Source organism: Camelus bactrianus, chromosome 21, assembly GCF_048773025.1.
Source record: "Camelus bactrianus isolate YW-2024 breed Bactrian camel chromosome 21, ASM4877302v1, whole genome shotgun sequence".
Lineage (NCBI taxonomy): Eukaryota > Metazoa > Chordata > Mammalia > Artiodactyla > Camelidae > Camelus > Camelus bactrianus.
Window position 1 is genome coordinate 23,699,010 of NC_133559.1, and position 18,517 is coordinate 23,717,526.

Sequence of the window (18,517 nt, forward strand, 5' to 3'; positions counted from 1 at the left end):
TATGGTTCAAATGTCAAGACCTCTTTACTACAGCCCAGTCCTTCTGCTGAGCTTTCCTGCTTGAGACACCACTCAAAGTTCACAACCTTTAATATTCCCCAATACATGGGTCAGAGCAGTGTTGCCAGGTACAGAATATGGTCCCTCTAGAACCTGAAAAGGTCTAGCTTTCTTCAGAACTTTGGATCCCTAAATAGTTCAGTAATGTGCTGGGGTTCTGAAGCGTTCATCTCCACCCTCTGGAGCGCATCTGTTTTGCCAAGGCTTTCAACACAGCTGGTCCTTCTTGCTTATCTGGTCCAATTAGCATAACATTGTCAATACAGTGGGCCAGTGCGATGTCCTGTGGGATGTCAGACACTTCACCTGCCTTCTAGCAATATTATAACTGAGGGTCAAAGTGTTAACATAACCTGAGACAAGACCAGAATTGTATTCCCTTGTCCACCTCACAGAAATATAAACTGCATCTGGTCCTCTTTTCCTACAGGGATGGAAAAGAATGTACTCACCAGATCAATGGCCACTTAATACGCACTGGAGGCATACATGCTTCAGTAAAACCACATCTGGCACAGCAGCTGCAACTGGGGCCACCATTTGATTAAGTCTGTAATAATGAATCATTTGGTCACAATTCATTCCGTTTTTGTATGGACTCTTCTATTAAATTAAATGGGGGATTCATCACAGACCACCACCTTTGTATTCTTTACATCTCTGAAGGTAGCACTAATGTTTACTCTTCTCCCCAGGTTGCAATGTTATCGTTTTATTTACTGTCTTGGCTTGGGTGAAAGTTGCAGAGGCTTCCATCCAGCTTTCACTACTATGATATTTCTTACTCCACAGATTAAGGAACAAATGCCAACTCCAAGGGTTTCTACCAAATACTGAGTATGTCATTTCCAATTATACCAGAAAATGACCATCAGGTGCATCCATGAACCCAGCAGGCCCACTGCGAGCCAGACCAAGGATTCCAGAATTTCATGTGTCTTCTGCCCGGTACAGCAGCACTATATGGCGATACTCCCCGAATTGAGTTCTAGGTCCAACAAGGCTATTTTGGCATATCAGGTCCCGTATTAAGTACCAATGTCAATTCTGACTCTATGTTTAACTGTCATTGAAAAGTTTGGGTATTCCCTTTTACCAAATTCACGTCACTTAAGTAAACCACTATAGTCCCGTAGGAGAAAGACTAGAGGAATTTCAACTGAATAAGCTGCTATAGAGTTGCAGGATTCTTTTTCACAGGAGCCAGCATCTCTTTCTGCCCTCGGTCTTCCAGGTCTGAGGACTGACTCAAGTCTGAGAACCTGACAAAGTAACATGAATTTTTTTCCTTCTAAGCAGTGAAATAATTAATGCTTTATTGTATAAATCAAGACATATCAATGACAAAAAAATAATAATTTGTGCCTGACATTAGTCTAAGGTTTTTAATAGCATCTGTAAAACCCACGTGGGGAAGCTGAGACGGCAAAGTAACATGAATTTTAATTCACGAGGCTTCCCTCTTCCTTATCATCATCCATCCTTGGTACTATTTGCTTATGTAAACTAAGAAGTTCCCTCTTTACTTAATTATCCCCTAACTTACCTCTGGAAACACCGAGTTCCCATTAATATCTCCACGGTTCTTTGGAGGTTAGAGTCCTCCTCCAGCTCAACCCAAATGCCACTTGGGTTTTGCCACATAACATGGTACCTATGGCCACTTCGCTTCATTACAATAACTGCAACTACCTCGCTTCTGAGGGTTGAGTGCCAACACTTGGACCTTTATTTTTTGGAGATCTAATCAGTCTATTGGAAGCCAAATTCTAAATCAGCCTCTGCCATCATCAGCCTGGACCTACAGAGAACAGTCACCACTGAGCTGACCCAGCTTTCACCAGCGTATTCCTTACTGGCATGACACTTGGGGTACGCTTCGGGCCCCTCCCATGGAACATACTGAACTGGTGGGTTTCCAGCCTTATGCAGTATATGCAGTCTGGTGTGCCAACTATTTTGAAACTTTCGATCTATTCTTTCACCATCCTCCACGGCAGGTCTAGCATTTCTACTTCACGATGTGTGGATCTTGGCTTTTTCCAGATCCTAACAGCCCTTCTAGCAGCAGAGTGGTATTAGCTCCTCGGTGCCTGCCAGGGTGTCAAATCACGTAAAAAGAAGGCTGTTCCTACACTGATAAACTCTTGGTTATCCAACCTTACGTTCTGGCCCTCTTGACCCAGGACTCCAGGTTTCAGCCCCACACACATGCTACCAGCTACTACGAGCACACATTAGCCAGGCCTTGCAGCTCCTTTGACGTGTCCCCTTCCTCCTTCCATAGCAGGCTCAGCCTTTGTCTAGCCTGCTTTACTGAGATTCAATCTTCCTTATTGGATTGGTTGCCAAGAGGGGTGGTGCGAGGATCCTAAAGCAGGCAAGCGTTGTCTTACAAAGTACATGCCTCATTTGAGGTCTCTGCACCATCTTCAAGCAAGGGGTGGGACACTATCTTCTAACGGAGGGGCAGACTTCTGAGGGCGCAGCAAGTCAAGGTCCTTAACGGCATCTACTTGGCCCACTGCAAGTGCCAGCGTCCTGTTCCTTCCCCATTAGTGCCCTGTGCTTGTCACAGGGACTTACAGAGGCTGAGAATTCAATCCTACCTGAAGCTCTACCACTTTAATGATTAAGTCCTGGGCCTAGTTTTCTATTCTCTTGGTATGTACTTTGGTTGCAGGAGACCAGGGTTTCCCTAAATGCTGTTAGGAGGCCCTCCAGCTTCATATTCTGTCTTGAAATGGTGATTAATCATCTGAGCCAGTCATTATTTATCTTTCAGAAATCAATGGTGCTCAGCAACAGCCACCCAATTCCATGGTCCTTATAATTACATTTCCTTTATCCCTTCAATCATGAGAAATACTGCACCAGGGCATGTATCATCCCCTTCTACAGATATCCCGTATCAGTCTTCTGCTGGTGACTGTTTCAACAACTGCACAGAAACTTCCCGAATTTTAACAACTTCACTGCTACAGCATCTCAGGGGCAAGCTCTCTCTACCTACTGCCACTGATGGGGTTGGCATTGTCAGACAGCCAATGACTGACCCACCTCCAAAATCCCATTTTGAAAGCTTCCTAAAACCACTTTCTGTGTCAACAAATTCTTAGATGAGAAGTTGCATGCAGAAGCTTTAATGGGGTGAGTTCTTGAGGGGGACATAGGTAAGGAAGTGAAGACGGAAAGTCTGGGCAGAAGCAGCAGCTGACTTGTAATGAAGTTGTAACAGAGACCTAAGCAGACTCTATGGGGAGTTTTGGAGCTCGAATGGGCCCTTCAGAGCTATGCCAGATTGAGATGAGAGAGCTAGCCTTTAAAATCTCCAAGCAGGCTATCATTAGCCATAGACTCTGTGGAAGGTGTTACGCATGGGAGGAGGCATAACTGTGGTCAAGGCAGTTCCGAGTGAGAGGCGTAGCTGTGAACTGTGAGCAGTCAGCAGTCAGTGTTCCAAGAACCCAGGGGGCATGTGCATCAACCCTAAAGAGGGAACTTCTGTGCCACATAACAGCATCTGTTACAAAGACCATCTCTGTTATCAGGACCACTGCCTGCCTTTCACAGTGTCTTACCAGACAGGAATCTCCACACCTGTGCAGATACAGTTTGCTTATTCTGGACATTCAGGGTTGCATTTTAAAGCAAAAAGAAAACATTCTGCTGCCATAGTAGCACCACAAAAGATCTGCTAAGCTTGGCTGGCAAATGGGGGCCATGAGTGACCATGATAGGTATTTTCAACATAAGCATTTTTGCTGCAAACATTTTCATCATGTAACAAATTGGCCATAAGGCAATTCTGCCACGAAAGATAAAATAACAAAAAATTAAAGGAGGACATAATGAAACACAAAAAAACGAATCACAAAACTAGGAAGATTGTATTGCAAAATACAAAATCTTTGAATACATTTTAAATGGGTGTAGATTCGTGGCAATGCTGCGCAGACAACTGATTTTATTTTGTGTATTGTACCTAAGCACTTGACTTCCAAGTCTTTCATTCATGGCTTTGTATATATATTTGCTTGTTGATTTGTCTCCTTGCTCAGCATTATAGTTTTTCTTTTTTGCTTAAATTTATTCCTTCATTAAGAGAGGTATCAATTTCCAAATACTAGGATGTATGTTTGTAACCAAGCTTTGTATCGTGCTAGGAAAGCCTCTGCACTGTTGTCTGTCCTTTGCATTTTGTCACTTGTCCCTTCATGGACCTTCCAAAGTTCTAAGGGAAATGTGGGTTCAACTCTGTGCCTTCGAGGCCCTTGGCTTCTTTCTCCTCCAATGTACTGTGTTTCCAAATAAGTAACCAACTCTTGGGGTGAATCACTGTCATCTGACAGCCAGATAAAGCCATCAAAAAAGTCACTAACTAGAAGAAATACTAATTCATTTCAACCAGTGGAAACCAAACTGTCAAACTAAAAACTATCGACCGGTTATTTTATCGTTCATGGCAAAAATGCTTTATAGCCAATTAATTACACAGTAAAAATGTTTGTGGCAAAGATATTTACAGAGAAAGTACCTAGACCCATGGATGACAATGTGGTGCCAATTAGTCACGCGATAGCCCTCCACTCTGGTGGCACTCTGGTGGCAGCACCTTTATTTGGCTTAGAAACTGATGAAATAGGTTTGGAGTACAGAGAGAAAATTTAGTTTGGCATTACAACTTCTTCACCATGACATTATGCTGATTAATGATCACCTTGAAACTTCAGAGCATCACCCTCTAATTAATGTTGCCCCTTTCCTGCAGCCTCCTGACTCTCAAACCTCCAGGGTCAAGTCAGAGCCTAAAACAGTCCATCTTATTCTCATCATAGAGAGAGAGGAAAAAAAGAGAGAGAGAGAAAGAGAGAGAAGAGAACGATGTGGCAAAGATCAACTAGATGTTCAGCAAGCATTTTTCCTATTTTTCCTTCACACAGAGATAGTCTGTATTTGCCAGCCTCCTGAAGTTAAGTGCAGCCATGTGCCTGACCTCTGGACAAAGGAACTGGGCAGAGATGATGTGCCTCCTCCCCACGCCTGGCCCATGGATGCTCCCAAATGCAATTCTCCTTTTCCTTTTCTCTCTTCTGAGAAGATAGGAAAGGGTTCTGAGGACTGAAGGTTAGAGCCAGGAGACGTAAGGTATGAGGGCCCTTGCACATCTGCTTGGAAGAAAGCTTTCCAGGAGAGCTGCTCCTCTAAATCAGACTGTTACACAATCACTTGTTGTGTTATCCCAGGAGAATTTGGGGGCTGTTTGTTACAACAGTTGGCTTATGCTGACTAATACAGAGATAAGCAAATTAATGTGCATCAGAGGAAACCCAAGGGAACCTGGACTGTACTCCTCTCCAATTCTAGGCATTAATTACTTGGTAACTTTTGAAAATTCTCAGCACCCACCCAATGACTTCAGCTGACCAAAATAATCATTTTGAACAAATATACATCTGAAAGTTACCTTGGTGGAAAGATGAGGTAGGCATGATCAGAAGGGTCTTAATGCAGCTAAGGTTTACTTGTAGCCTCTGTCTTACTCTTTGGACACCCCACGTGGAGATGGAGTTCTCATGGAGTAGAAAATGACTTATCTTCCCTCCCTCCTACCCCCAGCCTCTTTCCTCAATATTAAGCAACAAGCAACTCCATCTGGAGGGCCGTGTCCTGCATCTACTTGGAAAAGATTTTTGTATTTAAATTCCAAGGAGCTGTTGATCTGTACACAAGGGTTTGGCTGGGGGCATTCCCCAAGAGCAGCCTAAGGCAGGGAAGGCGGGCTCTGGGGAAACATTCTTGCACTTGGCCGTGCCAGCCTGGCACTCCACAATGCTCGTGCTCTTCCAATTAAGCTGTTCAGTTCTCAATCATCTGGAGCTGCTGCCAACTGCTGGCTGCTGATAGTCAGAGTGGCTGCTGCCTGGACTGTCAGCAATTCTGCTTTTCTGCCTCTCCTGGACTGGCTTCATGTACTCTTCCAGCTTCCCCACGACAGTCAGGTACTAACTTCCCGTCACCTGAGCGATAGCCAGGGAGACACCCAGGAAGGTGTGGTGGGAATTCCATGCAGCAATTCCTTTTAGTGATCACAGTCTACGCCTGGTACTGTATCATCCCAGTGCCTTAAGCCCCACCTTATCCAAGTCAGATGTCCATTCTTGTTCCTGGAGAGAGCAAACAGCTCGGGTAGTGGGGACAATGCTGGCTGAGCATACTTTGCCTGCCAGCCTGGGCTGATGTGTTACATACGGCACCTCAAAGAATCTTTACATCACCCAGGGAGGTAAATGCTGTGTCCAGATTTCACAAACCAAGTAGCTAGGAGAAGCTAAGCCACTTGACAACCTATCGCCTTCTCTCCATTCCCACTACCAACATGCTGGTTTAGAAATTTATCTTCTTCCCTTGAACCTTGTAAAACCCCACCTTTATTTCTTAGCATCTACATTCCATCCTCTAGATGTGCATTGTTCAGTACTGCAGCCTTTAGCCACGCGGGGCTACTGAGCACTTAAGAGGTGGCTAGACTGAATTGAGATGTGCTATAAGCATGAATTCACACTGGATTTTGAGGACTTAGTACAATAAAAAGGAATATAAAATATCTCATTAATATTGTTTAATATTGATTACATGTTAAAATGGTTATAATGATTGTATTTGAATATATCAAGTCAAATAAAATATATTATTCAAATTAGTTTTCCCTTTCCCCATTCCTTTTTTAATATGGCTCCTAGCAAATTTAAAGTAACACATATGGCTCGCATTTGTGGTTCATAAGATCTATGAATTGGACAGCACAGTGTCTAGAGATTGACCAGAATGTTCTGTTTCAAGCATAAATATACCATGTTACTCTCCGGCTCTCATAGTCTCAAAGTCAATTCCAAGGTCCTTAACGCGGTTGGCAAGACCCCGCCATGCTGTGTTCCTCAGGTCTCCCAACTCTCCACGTTTAATCTACGCCCCTGCCCTCTCCACGGGCAGGTAACCTCCACCTGCACCATCGTGGCTGTCACACCTCTCTGCTCTTCCCTCTTCCTGAAGTAACTTCCTTCCTCAGAGACCCCTGGAAAACCACCATCTATTCATCTTTTTAGACCTAATGACTCCTTCCAGAAGCCCCCTCTAACCCTTCTCCTTACCTCAGGGCCAGGCCTAGGGTAAGGTGGGCAGGGCCCCAAAGGCACACAATCCAAGGAGGCACTTCCACAGAAATGAGAGTACCGCCTACTTAAATCTGGTGTCCCAGGTACCTCGCCCGCCTCACCCCAGCCCAGCCCCGCCTGGCCTTGCCGGACATTCGCCCTCTTGGAGTGATGTCCCTGTGTATGTCTCTGGCTGCACTGTAGCAATGTCTTAAAACTATCTCTGCATGTGACTGTTTTGAGGGTAGGGACGAATGTTTAATCATCAATGAAACTTCAGTAACTGGCTTTCTACCAAAACCTTGACTGTAACCCTCAAGCTATAAAACGTTGTGCTGAGCATCAATCTTGTTTTTCAGGCACTGTGCTATGTGCTGGGGATTCAACAATGTCGTAGTCTATATGCTTAAAAAAAAATCACAAAACCTGGTTATTGGCCCTCTGCTTCTTCCCTGCTTAGAAGAGAAACTTGCCAGTTTTGAAACACTGACGACCTGTGCAGCCAGGTGAAGGCTGGACTCCCAGGTCCCATCCCAGAGCTCCCGAGTCTAGAGCTGCAGTGGGCACAGATGCTCCAGGAAACATTTCTCTACTACATCCCCTCATCCATTTATTTATTCATTCATTTGACTATTATTGAGTGGCTACTCTGTGTAAGTCTTTGTGCCAGGGGCTGTCAGGGGAACCAAGATAAATCAGGGAAGAATAATGTCTTACAGACGCCTACAGTTTATGAAATGTCTCTGTATGTGCACTTTGTTTGATCAGTGGATTAGAGATTATCTCCCTCTTAGGGATAAGGCTTATTTGTTCAAAATCACGTGTAAGTAGGTTGTGGGATCTAGGACAAAGGTGACAGTGAGTAAGCAGTGGGGACTGGAGTCAAGGTCATACAGAAAATAGTAGGGACTGGAATCAAGGTCATAGTAGTGGTGCCTAGGATGAAGGTCATAGTGAATAAACAGTGGGATCTAGGATGAAGGTCACAATGAGTAAGCAGTGGGGACTGGAGTCAAGGTCATACAGTAAATAGCAGGGACTGGAGTCAAGGTCATAGTCAGTAGTGGGGCCTAGGATGAAGGTCATAGTGAATAAGCAGTGGGGGCTAGGATGAAGGTCACGGTAAGTAGGTCAGACTAGGATGAAGGTCTCATAATAAGCAGTCAGGACTAGAATTGAGGTCACACAGACAATAGGAAGTGGGGATGGGACTCGAGGCCAGGTCACAGAGTTTGTAGCGGGGACTGAAATCAAGGTTACACAGAAAGTAGTAGGGTCTTGGACGAAGGTCACAAAGTCACTGGGTGGTGAGGACTGGAATCGAGCCCAGTAATGTTTTCCCACTTGGCACAAGAGTCTGCCCTGAAAAGGCGATCTTGAGGTTCACAGAAATTTCAAACCTAGGAATTTGAGTCCAGCAGAAAGAACAGGAGGAGGAGAAAGAGAGGAGATCCTGGAAGCCAGCGTGTGGAGATGTGGAGAGGGAGGGCCAGCTTGTCCCAGGAGTGGCTGCCAGCTAGCTAGCCGGAAGGTACTCAATCCCAATGTGACATGGGCCAAAGGTGGGTTCCACGGCACCTGCGTGCCTAGAGTCAGCTCTGGAAATCTCTGAGCTTCCCCTCCACTGCCACCCCTCCCTCGCCCTAAAGAACCCGTCCCAACCTAACAAGGGAGGGATGTCCTGAGAGGGCCTGACTTCTCCTCCACGCAGCCCCCTTGGACCCTGCGGCCCCTTCTTCCCCTGGGTGACTGGTGGACCAGAGGACACACCCACCTCACTCCCCTGGCCCCTCTGGGAGGCTTGCTGGTTAGCTCAAGGCCCTGCCTGACCCCAGAGGGAGGGCAGGGTAGGGAGGGAAGCTCATCACGTGGTTGGCAACCAGCAACAACTCCCCACCCCACCCCCAGGCCAGCCCTCCCCTCTCTGGGGGCTGGGCTCCCAGGGCTCCGGGTTGTCAGTTGAGCAGACCTGACAGCTGACAGCTTTCCGGAACAGCCGGAGCCCTGTTAGCTTTCCTTCTCTTTTTTTTCTCCTCTTCCTTTCCCCTGTTGTTGCGAGACTGGAAGCCTGACTGGAATTTAAAGCAAGGCTTTGGGATGAAAACGTATGCCAGCACCAAGCAGTGCTCTCCCAGCCTCCCCCTCAGATGGGCAGCTTTCCGCTCTGGGGTCCGAGAGGAGAGCACCTGCACACTGTCAGCGGAGGGGTCCGGAGCAGGAAGGCGGTGAGCGGTCCCTGCACCGCCGCCTGAGTGACCCTCTCTGTCTGCGCGCTCATTGTGTCTTTATTTGGGGCACAGGAGGGGCAGGAATCCTCCAGGGAAGTGCCTGTCACCTGTCCTCCAAGTCCTGAACCCCCTTTGCTGTCCTGAAGTCTGGGATGCCCAGAGGCTCCGTGCCTGCCACGAATCCATCTCACTCGCGTTCTCTATCTGTACCCCTATCAGCCCCTGCTTCCTGTAGATAGATAAATAGATGGATAGATAAGAAGGAGAGACTCTAAACAGCTTAGATAAACTATTCTATTTACATCTCTTGGTCCAATCCATCAATCCGGTCGCTCTGTCTATTGTGTTTGTGCTCTCTCTCAATCTGCCACTTCAGCCCTCATTAACCATTCATCTGTCTTCCTTCTGCCCTACACTTTGGCCTTCCACCCCACATTTCCCGGCATCAGAATACTTTCCAAGCCAAGACACAATGAGGCATGTCCTTTCACTCCAGTTATCCTGGAAGGGTGGCCGTGACAGCTGGTATGGGTGGCTTCCCAGGACTCCCCTTCTCAGGACATATGCAAATAGCCCTTGAACACTCCCCGCGGGGAGGGTGGGAGAGGGGAGGGGCTGATCTGCTGCTGGGCTGGTCCTAAATTCACAAGTTTTGCAAAGAAAGCAAAACGTTCCCAATCTAGACTCTCTTGGGATAAGGGAAGGTGGTGGAGGATGACGCTGGGCTGGGGAAGGGGAGAAGATGATGGCCTTGTATATTTGTACACAAAACGGTTTTATCACCTTTAAAGTGCTTCGGACCAACTGGGTGAAGACAGAGTAGGGGAAAAGAGAGAAAAGGTGGGAATTTGGCACATTTCATAATTAGTACTACTTGTTCTCCTTCAAAGTTAATTTCTTTGGATCCTTTGGACTTCAGATTTCACTGCTAACAGCATTAAGGGGCCATTTTGAATGATCACAATCCCAGAAAATGGAGTGCAAAGTCATGATATAAGTTGTATATAAAAAATCAACAATTTAAAAGAAAGAAAGAAAGGAAAGAAGACTAGCACTCTCACCAAGTCCAGAGTGTCTTCTGCGTGCTCCCTAGGCACCAAAAAAAAAAAAAAAAAAAGTAGAGTATCTTGCCCTTTCCTTGGGGCCACCAGGCATTTAAGTTTGGCCCAGAAAATACAGCAACTCTCAAGCTTCCCATTGCCCTTATGGGGCTCATCACCATCCTATTCCCACAATCCAGCCCAGGACTTGAGTCCCCAGCTCATGGCCCTGAGGCCTTCTCTAGCGCCTACACATCCCTTCTGTTGACCTCTGGATCGACGTGAGCAGAGGAAGGCAGCACCTCTGTCTAGAAACCCTTAAAAAAAAGAGAACCCAACAAGATATGGCAGAATTTTGTTTAAAATGAAAAAGATCACTCCTGTGATTAGCCTGATCCTCTGACATGCAGGTCAGAGATATGGGTCCATCCCTCCTCGCTCCTGGTAGGACGTGACTTGCCACAGGAGGGCAGCACCATCCTGGACCCTGTGAAACTTGAGCTGAGTACCAGCTGCTGCACCCCAACTCCAGCAGATCCCATGGCAGGTTTTAGATCTGCCTGGAGACCTGCCTCCCCATTGACATTGGAGACCGCTGGTGACAAACGAACGGAGCATCCTTGGAAGAGAGACCCAGTAAAGACAGGAGAAGCGGGGCTCATGGGGAGGCACTGTCACCCTCTGGGGCTAGAGAGACTCTGAAGAAAACTCAAGGCCACACTGCAGCCTAGGAAAATAAAGCACAGCTAACAGTTTACTCATCCACCCTTTAATAGGTATCGGCTGGCTCAGTTTGGGGGCATGGGATATTTATTTATAAGCCAACACTGGCACATATCAGATGTCAATAAGTAATTATGAACCCTGCAGAAGAAAAGGCCCGCTCCCCAAGCCAGCCAGATGAATAGACAAAAGGTAGAATTTTTTTTTGTAGGGGGAGACTATTGCTTCCACATATATTATTTCAGAATGAAGAGTTCTGAATAAACATTATTTTAAGAAATAAAAGGAGGAAAGACAGGAGCTCTAAGCCCCACATTTCTTGAATTGGGTGCTGGGAAAATCATCCGGTATTCCTAACTTCTACTCAGTTTATGTGTAAATGGCGAAGGGGGGACGATGGTTCCTTACCTTTTCGAGGACTGGGTCTCGTGAGGCACCTCCCAACTGTCTGATCCATGATTCTGAGGCATTAAAAGATTCATCATTCAAGGAAAGAAAAGCTTCCTTCTTACTTTAAAGATAATCCCTGGAAAAGAGAAAAGCAAACAGTGAAGCAGAAAGGCGAGTCTCCCTATATCTCTATTTACTCAAGTCAAAAAAAGAGAAATGGGGTTCGTGTTGACAAGGGAGCTCCTGAGAAGGGATGCAGTGGAATAAATTAGCACAGTGACAGGTGCACAGTAGGTGCACAATAAATGCCTGTAGGAAGGGACAGATAAGTGAATGAGTGAGTGAATGAACTAAGATGCCCTGAGTTGTGGCTCTCTCATATGACCACTTGGTACAAAGGGCATTTCTAGGAAAGGAAGTTGCAAAAATCCACGGAGGTCTTTAAAAAGAAAGAGACTACCTAGTGTGATGCTTCCGGAGTGGTTCTGCATGAAGATACTGGGAAAGGCTTGATCGGTTTTACGGACAAGCGGTATCAACACCTCCCAGGAAACTTGTTAAAAATGCAGAGTCCCAGGTGCCACTTCAGATCTACTGAATCAGAATCCCCAGGGTGGTGCCTGGCAACTGTATTTAAGGAGCTCCCAGCTGATTCTCCTGTAGCCAGCCTTTGATAGTTCCCCGATCAGCATTTGATGGTATCTCAAGAGCCCTTCCAGCCCAGGGAGTCCATGAGTCTCTGAAACTGACACTTGGGGGGAGTGATCCAGGCAAGACGACTTCACTCTTCCCACATTTACTGAGAACATACTAGATGCCAAGTATTGGATATATAACAGGAGATAAAAAAGGATAGTTGGGGGAGGGTATAGCTCAGAGGTACAGTATGTGCCTAGCATGCACAAGGTCCTAGGTTCAATCCCCAGTACCTCCATTAAAAATAAATAACCCTAATTACTCCCCCCAAATAAATAAATTTTAAAAATTTAAAAAAAGGATAGTCATGTTGCTATGGTCTTTTACTGAGCAAAAACAACTTGACCTCCAGAGAAGATCACCTACCCTCACCATCATCGTCTTCGAATAGGACAAGATTTTTTTTTTCAACTTTGAGTTTCCCATGGTAAAAAATAATTATTTATATTGCATAAAGTTTCATATTTAATAAAGTGCTTTTGCACACAGTAGTCACAGGATATGACAAGGTAGGTATCCCCATTTCACAGATGAGAAAACCAAGGCTTAGAAAAGCCTAATTACTTCCCCAGCATCATTTAGGCTTGTATATAGGAGGACCAGGAATCCAACCCAGGTTTTGAAACTCCTAATACAATGCTATTTTCACTGTTCCCTAGAGACACTTCATCTGTGGAGTTTGGCTTAGATGTCCCTGTGAAATTGCTGATTTCTTTTTCATATTTTCTCTGTGCAATGATATTAACTCCTAAGGCAAGGAAAGTGCCATCTTCCTTAGGAAAATATAACCCAGATCTACAAAGGGAAGGGCAGCTGGATGGATCAGGTTTCATTTTCCCCCGAGATTCATCTTCCCTTGGTGAAATTTTCCAAAGTGTGTTCTTCAGAACACTGATTCTACAAAAATGTCCTGAAAGGAGGGTTGGTTTATCACCGAGGTTTGAGAAACACTTCACAACACCTGCCTCATCCTGGAGATGCCCTCTGCTCGTAACGCATTAAAGGCTGCAGGGAGTTAAAGGGTGATCCTGAAAAAAGATATATTCACTCCCAAATCCCTGGAGGGATTTGAACATTACCTAATATGACAAAAGATGTGATTAAATTAAGGATCTTGAGAGGAGCAGTTTATTCCGGGGTGGGCTCTAAATGCAATCACATGTATCCTCATGAGAGGGAGGCAGAGGGAGGTTTCACACATGCGCACACACCCCGAAGAGAAGATGACATGATAGTGCAGCAGAGAGACACGTGAAGATGCTGGCCGTGAAGATCAGGGTGACCTGGACACAAGTCAAGAAATGGGGACATCCACCAGAAGCTGAAAGAGGCAAGGAACAGATTCTCCCCTAGTGCTCATGGGGAGAACACAGCCCTGCTAACACCTTGATTTCAGCTCAGTGTTACTGACTTCAGACTTCCGGGCTCCAGAACTATGAGAATGCAAACCGCCAGGTGTGGCAATTTGTCACAGCAGCCACAGAAAACTAGTGAAAAGGCCTTGTGCAGCCTTGCGAGGAGGCAGCTCATTTCAGATGCTTAACTCAACTTTCCCCAAATCTGGTTAACCATGGCGCTCTTTTTCCCCATAAGGCTTATTAATATCCAAACGGAACTCTCATTATATGCAACCCACTTTGGAAAATGCTGCCTAAGGGAAATCTTTTGTTAATTATTAGGGCCACCACTGCTCATCTGGGGACAGAGCTGTTCCTACTTAATGTTCTGACCAAACATGAGCCAGAATCCTGTCCTCCCAACTCTGTAGCGTAGCTAGGACCAGGGGGAATATTTAAATAAGGCTTTCCGGAGGTGGGGGACAAGAGGAAAGGCAAGCGGGATATGAACTTAAAATTAGATGCTGTTGCTGCCAAAGAACTTTTCGGGGAGGGTTCACTGGGGTGCATGGGAGGGATACTGCCTTGCCTAGCTCCTAGCCACTAGCATATGGCCCAAAATATAAACCCCAACACCCTAGAGCATACTGAAGTGCCTCTAGGCTTCTCTAGAGGGGCAAGTCCTTGTGTAAGGAGTCTGTCTGAGATGACTCTTCTGCAGTGACCAAGACTTAGACACTGGCCAGTGGGCCCAGTATAATAACTGTGTCTGACTATGGTGGGGGGGGGTACCTCTGGTATTAGTGCAAGAGAGAAACATGGTAGAAGGCAAGGAGAGCCATTTCTTCCTTCCACCTAGTTCCAGACGGCAGCCTCATCCCCACCATGCAGCAGTGCGTGATCAAGGACCAAGTCAAAACAGGAGGCACTCGGTCAGTGTGGCTGTCCCCTGCCCAGGAAGGAACACCCCGATCTTGCTTTGTAGGAGTTACACACACACGACAGGGGTGGGAGAGATGCATTTTATCACAGCCCCCACTTCCAGCCCTCCTTCCCTAACACCTACTTCTTGTTACGACTATTATCATTACTGTACGCACCTCTCTCACGTGAACGGTTGGCTATAAAGCAGCCCTGGTTTTGCTTTATCGCCATTTGCCTTACGTAGGCCATTAAGACTTTTACCACTTGAGCAAGCAGGCGTCGTTTTATTTTTTAAACAAGAAAGTTTTGTGACTTCAAGGCATTTGTGCACTCCTGCTGGAAGGTATCCGTCCTTTCCATGGAGATCAGAGGGCTTGGTATCCTGGCCACTGAGCGGCAGAGTCAGTCGCCATGACACTTCAACATCCACACCCACGAGTTTGCCGAGCTGCAGATTCTTAGGAAGAAACTCAGAAAGCGAGCAAGAAAGGGAGAAAGATCACCGCAAGATGGAAAGAATGTTTAGAGAAGAAGGAACCTACTCAGGACATGTGACAGACAGAAGAAAAGTGGCTGCGGGCTCAAGAGGGCAGGTTGCAGAGCAATTTCTTAAAGCTAGACTGCCTGCGCCCTTCACTGAGCTGATCCCGCTTGACAAGGAAGGGAAAGGGGCTGCGGAGGGAAGCAGACTTACTGTCTCCACCGAGCTGGTGAATACCGTGTGAATGCTCCTTTGTGATAGGGAGAATGGCTGTGTGAACTCAATTGATATTCCTAATGTGGCCAAGCCAGCCTCCCCGTAATAGACTCTAAAAGCATTCACAAAAGCCTTAGCAAGGGGCATTGAGAGAGGCGTGTGTCTCTTCTTGGGATCTGAATGGAGTTCTTTTATCAAAGAGTGACCTCAGGCTCATAGCAGGTCATTTCACCCCCCGGAAGCTATAGAATGGCTTTATTAATAAGCTGAACAGGTGAGCCCGAGGGGAACATCTTTAAAGACATTTCTATAATTTCCACTCAATGATGGGAGAGGAAGCCACTTCCTCCCGCCAGGGTAAAGGATGGTAAACTCCCCAGGCAGCCTCAAGAAGGAAGGAGAGGACATTCTGGGGGCTGGGAGGGTGGTCAGAGAAGGAAAAATGTCACTCTGGAGGCTGAGCAGCAGGTGACCCCCTCCTCTCTGGCTGAATGCTCGGCGGCTTTGTGGATGCACCTCAGAACCATGACAGCTGGAAATGGGTGAACTGGTGCAGATAAAAGAACCCGCCCCCGCCTCTGGAAGCATGGAAACAATCTCCACTAACCTTTATATGAGGCATTTGTTCTCTTCCCATCATTGTCTCTGCCTTTCTGAAGCCCTACATAGAGCCAGCATTGTAAATATCAATGCGCCAATTACAAACGTAAGGATGCAAGCTCAGCTGTGCCAAAGACCGTTGGTCTGCTGTGGGACAGTGATTGAGCGGAGACAACTGAAGTCTGATGGACCCCCTTAGGGATCACCTGCCTCTACACATTGTTTCCTGTCATCATCACTGACCCAAAATGGGACCATCTGACGGGGAACGGGCTGTGCAATCCGCAGAGTCCACGCCATATGGAACAGACATTCCAATTGCCCATCGCAATACATAAAAACAATTCAGGATTCTAACTCTGTTTCCCTGGCAATTGGGTTTAACTATCACTGGGCTCGCAATAATCGGATTCAGTTGCTGTATTTATTAAATATAAGTTGCTAAACATATGACTCAAGGGATGGGTAATCGGACGTGCAGTCAGGCGTAGCAGGAGTATCATTTTTCAGGTCTGCCCCCCAGGCAGTCACGGCCAGCAATGTGAACCAGACTACGGCTGCTAAGAGCCAATGAAGAATGGGTCGTCTCAGTCGTGGACGTGGCTTCTCTTAACGGTATATGGAGATGGTTAGAAGTTGCAACGAAGGAGGTCAAGATTATGCCAGATAGCTCTGTCTCCTCTTTATTAAGACAATATTTTAGTGAACAGCTATTATGCACCCTGCCCAGTACTAGGACCTGATGAGACCAACTGAGAAAATCATGGCCAATATACCGGCCTAGAAGCCACGCAGTCTAACGTGGGAGAAGGATAGGAAAATGCACATTTCACTCTAGTGTACTGAGTGCTGTAAAATACATGCACACAGACTGATATGTTTGGGAGCTAAGAAAGGGAAGCAATGAAAATATAACATGTTCTATTATTTGTACAGAGCATTGCACTTTACAGTTTCTGAACCTAACACAAAACTTAGAAGCAGAGGTGTGTTTTCTTCACCAGGGAAGGAACTGAAGTCAGAGGTTTTAATTGTCCAAGGTCAGACAGCTGATAAATCACAGACCCGGAAGGACACACTGCTCCCTGAGCCTCGCCAGCCAGGTCACACGTGTGAATTGCTGGTCACACACCGAGAGCCTGCTGGCCGATCAGGAAAATTCCCTCTCAAGACTCACAGCCCTCACCAAAGATCTGTAGCCGCATCTTCACAGACTAAGGTAATCTACTTATTAATTATCTGGATTGTGGCCCTTATTATTTACAGTCCTTCCACTAGGCAAAACCCAGAGTCATGAGATACGCATTGAGAAGTATAATTGTAAGAGTGTATCTCTGCATCTTCGTGAAACTCCACAAATAGGCCGATAAAATGATTTTTTTTAAAGGCTGCATACAGTCATGAGTCAAGAAAAACTAAGGAGGGAAAATGACCACACAATTCTTCGCCCTAGAGAGAATGGATGAGCAAGTGGTAATAAACTTAGTGCGTCAGAGCAGGCTGAAACCAGAGCCGGCGGTGAGAAAAGCCCAGCAGCAAGCAAGTCTACACCCTCCAAACTCAGAAAACCCCAGAACAGGAAGCAATGATACCCTTCAAGTGGGAGTGCAGGCAGGGCTGAAGACAAGAGTACTTGTTAAACGTCTCTGTTAGAAGCAGTTAGGCCCCCAGAGGCCTCTACAGAGTGCACGGGAGGGCCTGGGCCCCTTACCCAGCTCACTTCCAAGAACGCTGGCTGCCAGGTTTAGACCCCCAGGCAAGAGAGGAAACAGCCCAAGACCTGTACTAGGGAAACATCCAGCAGATGACATCCGGTGAAACCCACCCAGGCACAAGCCAGGGGCAAACCCCAGAGCACCCCATCAGCATTTAAATTTCTCACTGTTAAAAGATCCTGGAATGTTGGAGGGAAGCCCTGTGAAACGGCGAGACCAAAACAAACAGAAAAGAAAATGCAGAGGTGAAGCAGGAAGCAAAAAAGGATTTTCAAGGAAAAAAAAAATCCCTGTAATTAATATCCTCAGAAAAATGAGAGATGACATCACATACGTAGTAATGAGAGTTGACACGTACTGAGCACTCGCTACGTGCTAGGCGCTGCCCCATGTGCTTTCAGAGTAACTCACTGAGCCCTCACAGTAACACAGCGAGAAGTAGCTGTTGTTCCCATCTTCATTTTACAGTCGAGGAAACTGAGGCACAGAGGGAGGAAGTGTGTCGTCAGACGTGACACAGCTGGTTAAGCAGCTGAGCTGGCGTTTGCACCCGGCTATTTGCTCGTTCAGTTTACAAGTTCAACCATCATGCAAATGATGCTGCTCCAAGAGGCCTTTATAAAAAGGAACATTCAGAGAACAAAGAAGAGTCATTGGGAATTAAAGCTACAATTGCAGAGATGAAACATTTATTACTAAAAAATAAAGGTGAGGAAATCTTCCAGAAGACAAAACACAGAGAGAGAGAATGAGAAAGAATAGCAGAGAATATATAAAAACAAACAAACAAAAGAACCCATTCCCCGACCCCAAATCTATAGGATCAACCCTGCAGTCCTAGCCAAAAAAAAAAAAAGGAAAAATTAATATTTTGGGGAAAAAAGAAAATTTCTCAGAACTGAAAGATCTGAGTTTCTAGAATGAAAAAGGGTGTACAGGCACAGTATTATGAA

At 46.1% G+C, this 18,517-nt stretch overlaps 1 long non-coding RNA gene across 2 annotated transcripts in view; it reads right to left on the bottom strand.

Annotated features, from left to right (window-relative positions):
* The window catches only part of LOC123616826 (uncharacterized), a 44,243-nt gene extending 32,474 nt beyond the window's left edge, over positions 1-11,769 (bottom strand). For both annotated transcript variants that reach the window (XR_012501401.1, XR_012501400.1), the window contains exons 1-2: positions 11,614-11,769; positions 513-610 (exon numbers count right to left, since the gene is read on the bottom strand). This is a non-coding gene — a long non-coding RNA (uncharacterized LOC123616826). The remainder of the gene's footprint in view (positions 1-512; positions 611-11,613) is intronic.
* Between the last annotated feature and the right edge of the window lie 6,748 nt (positions 11,770-18,517).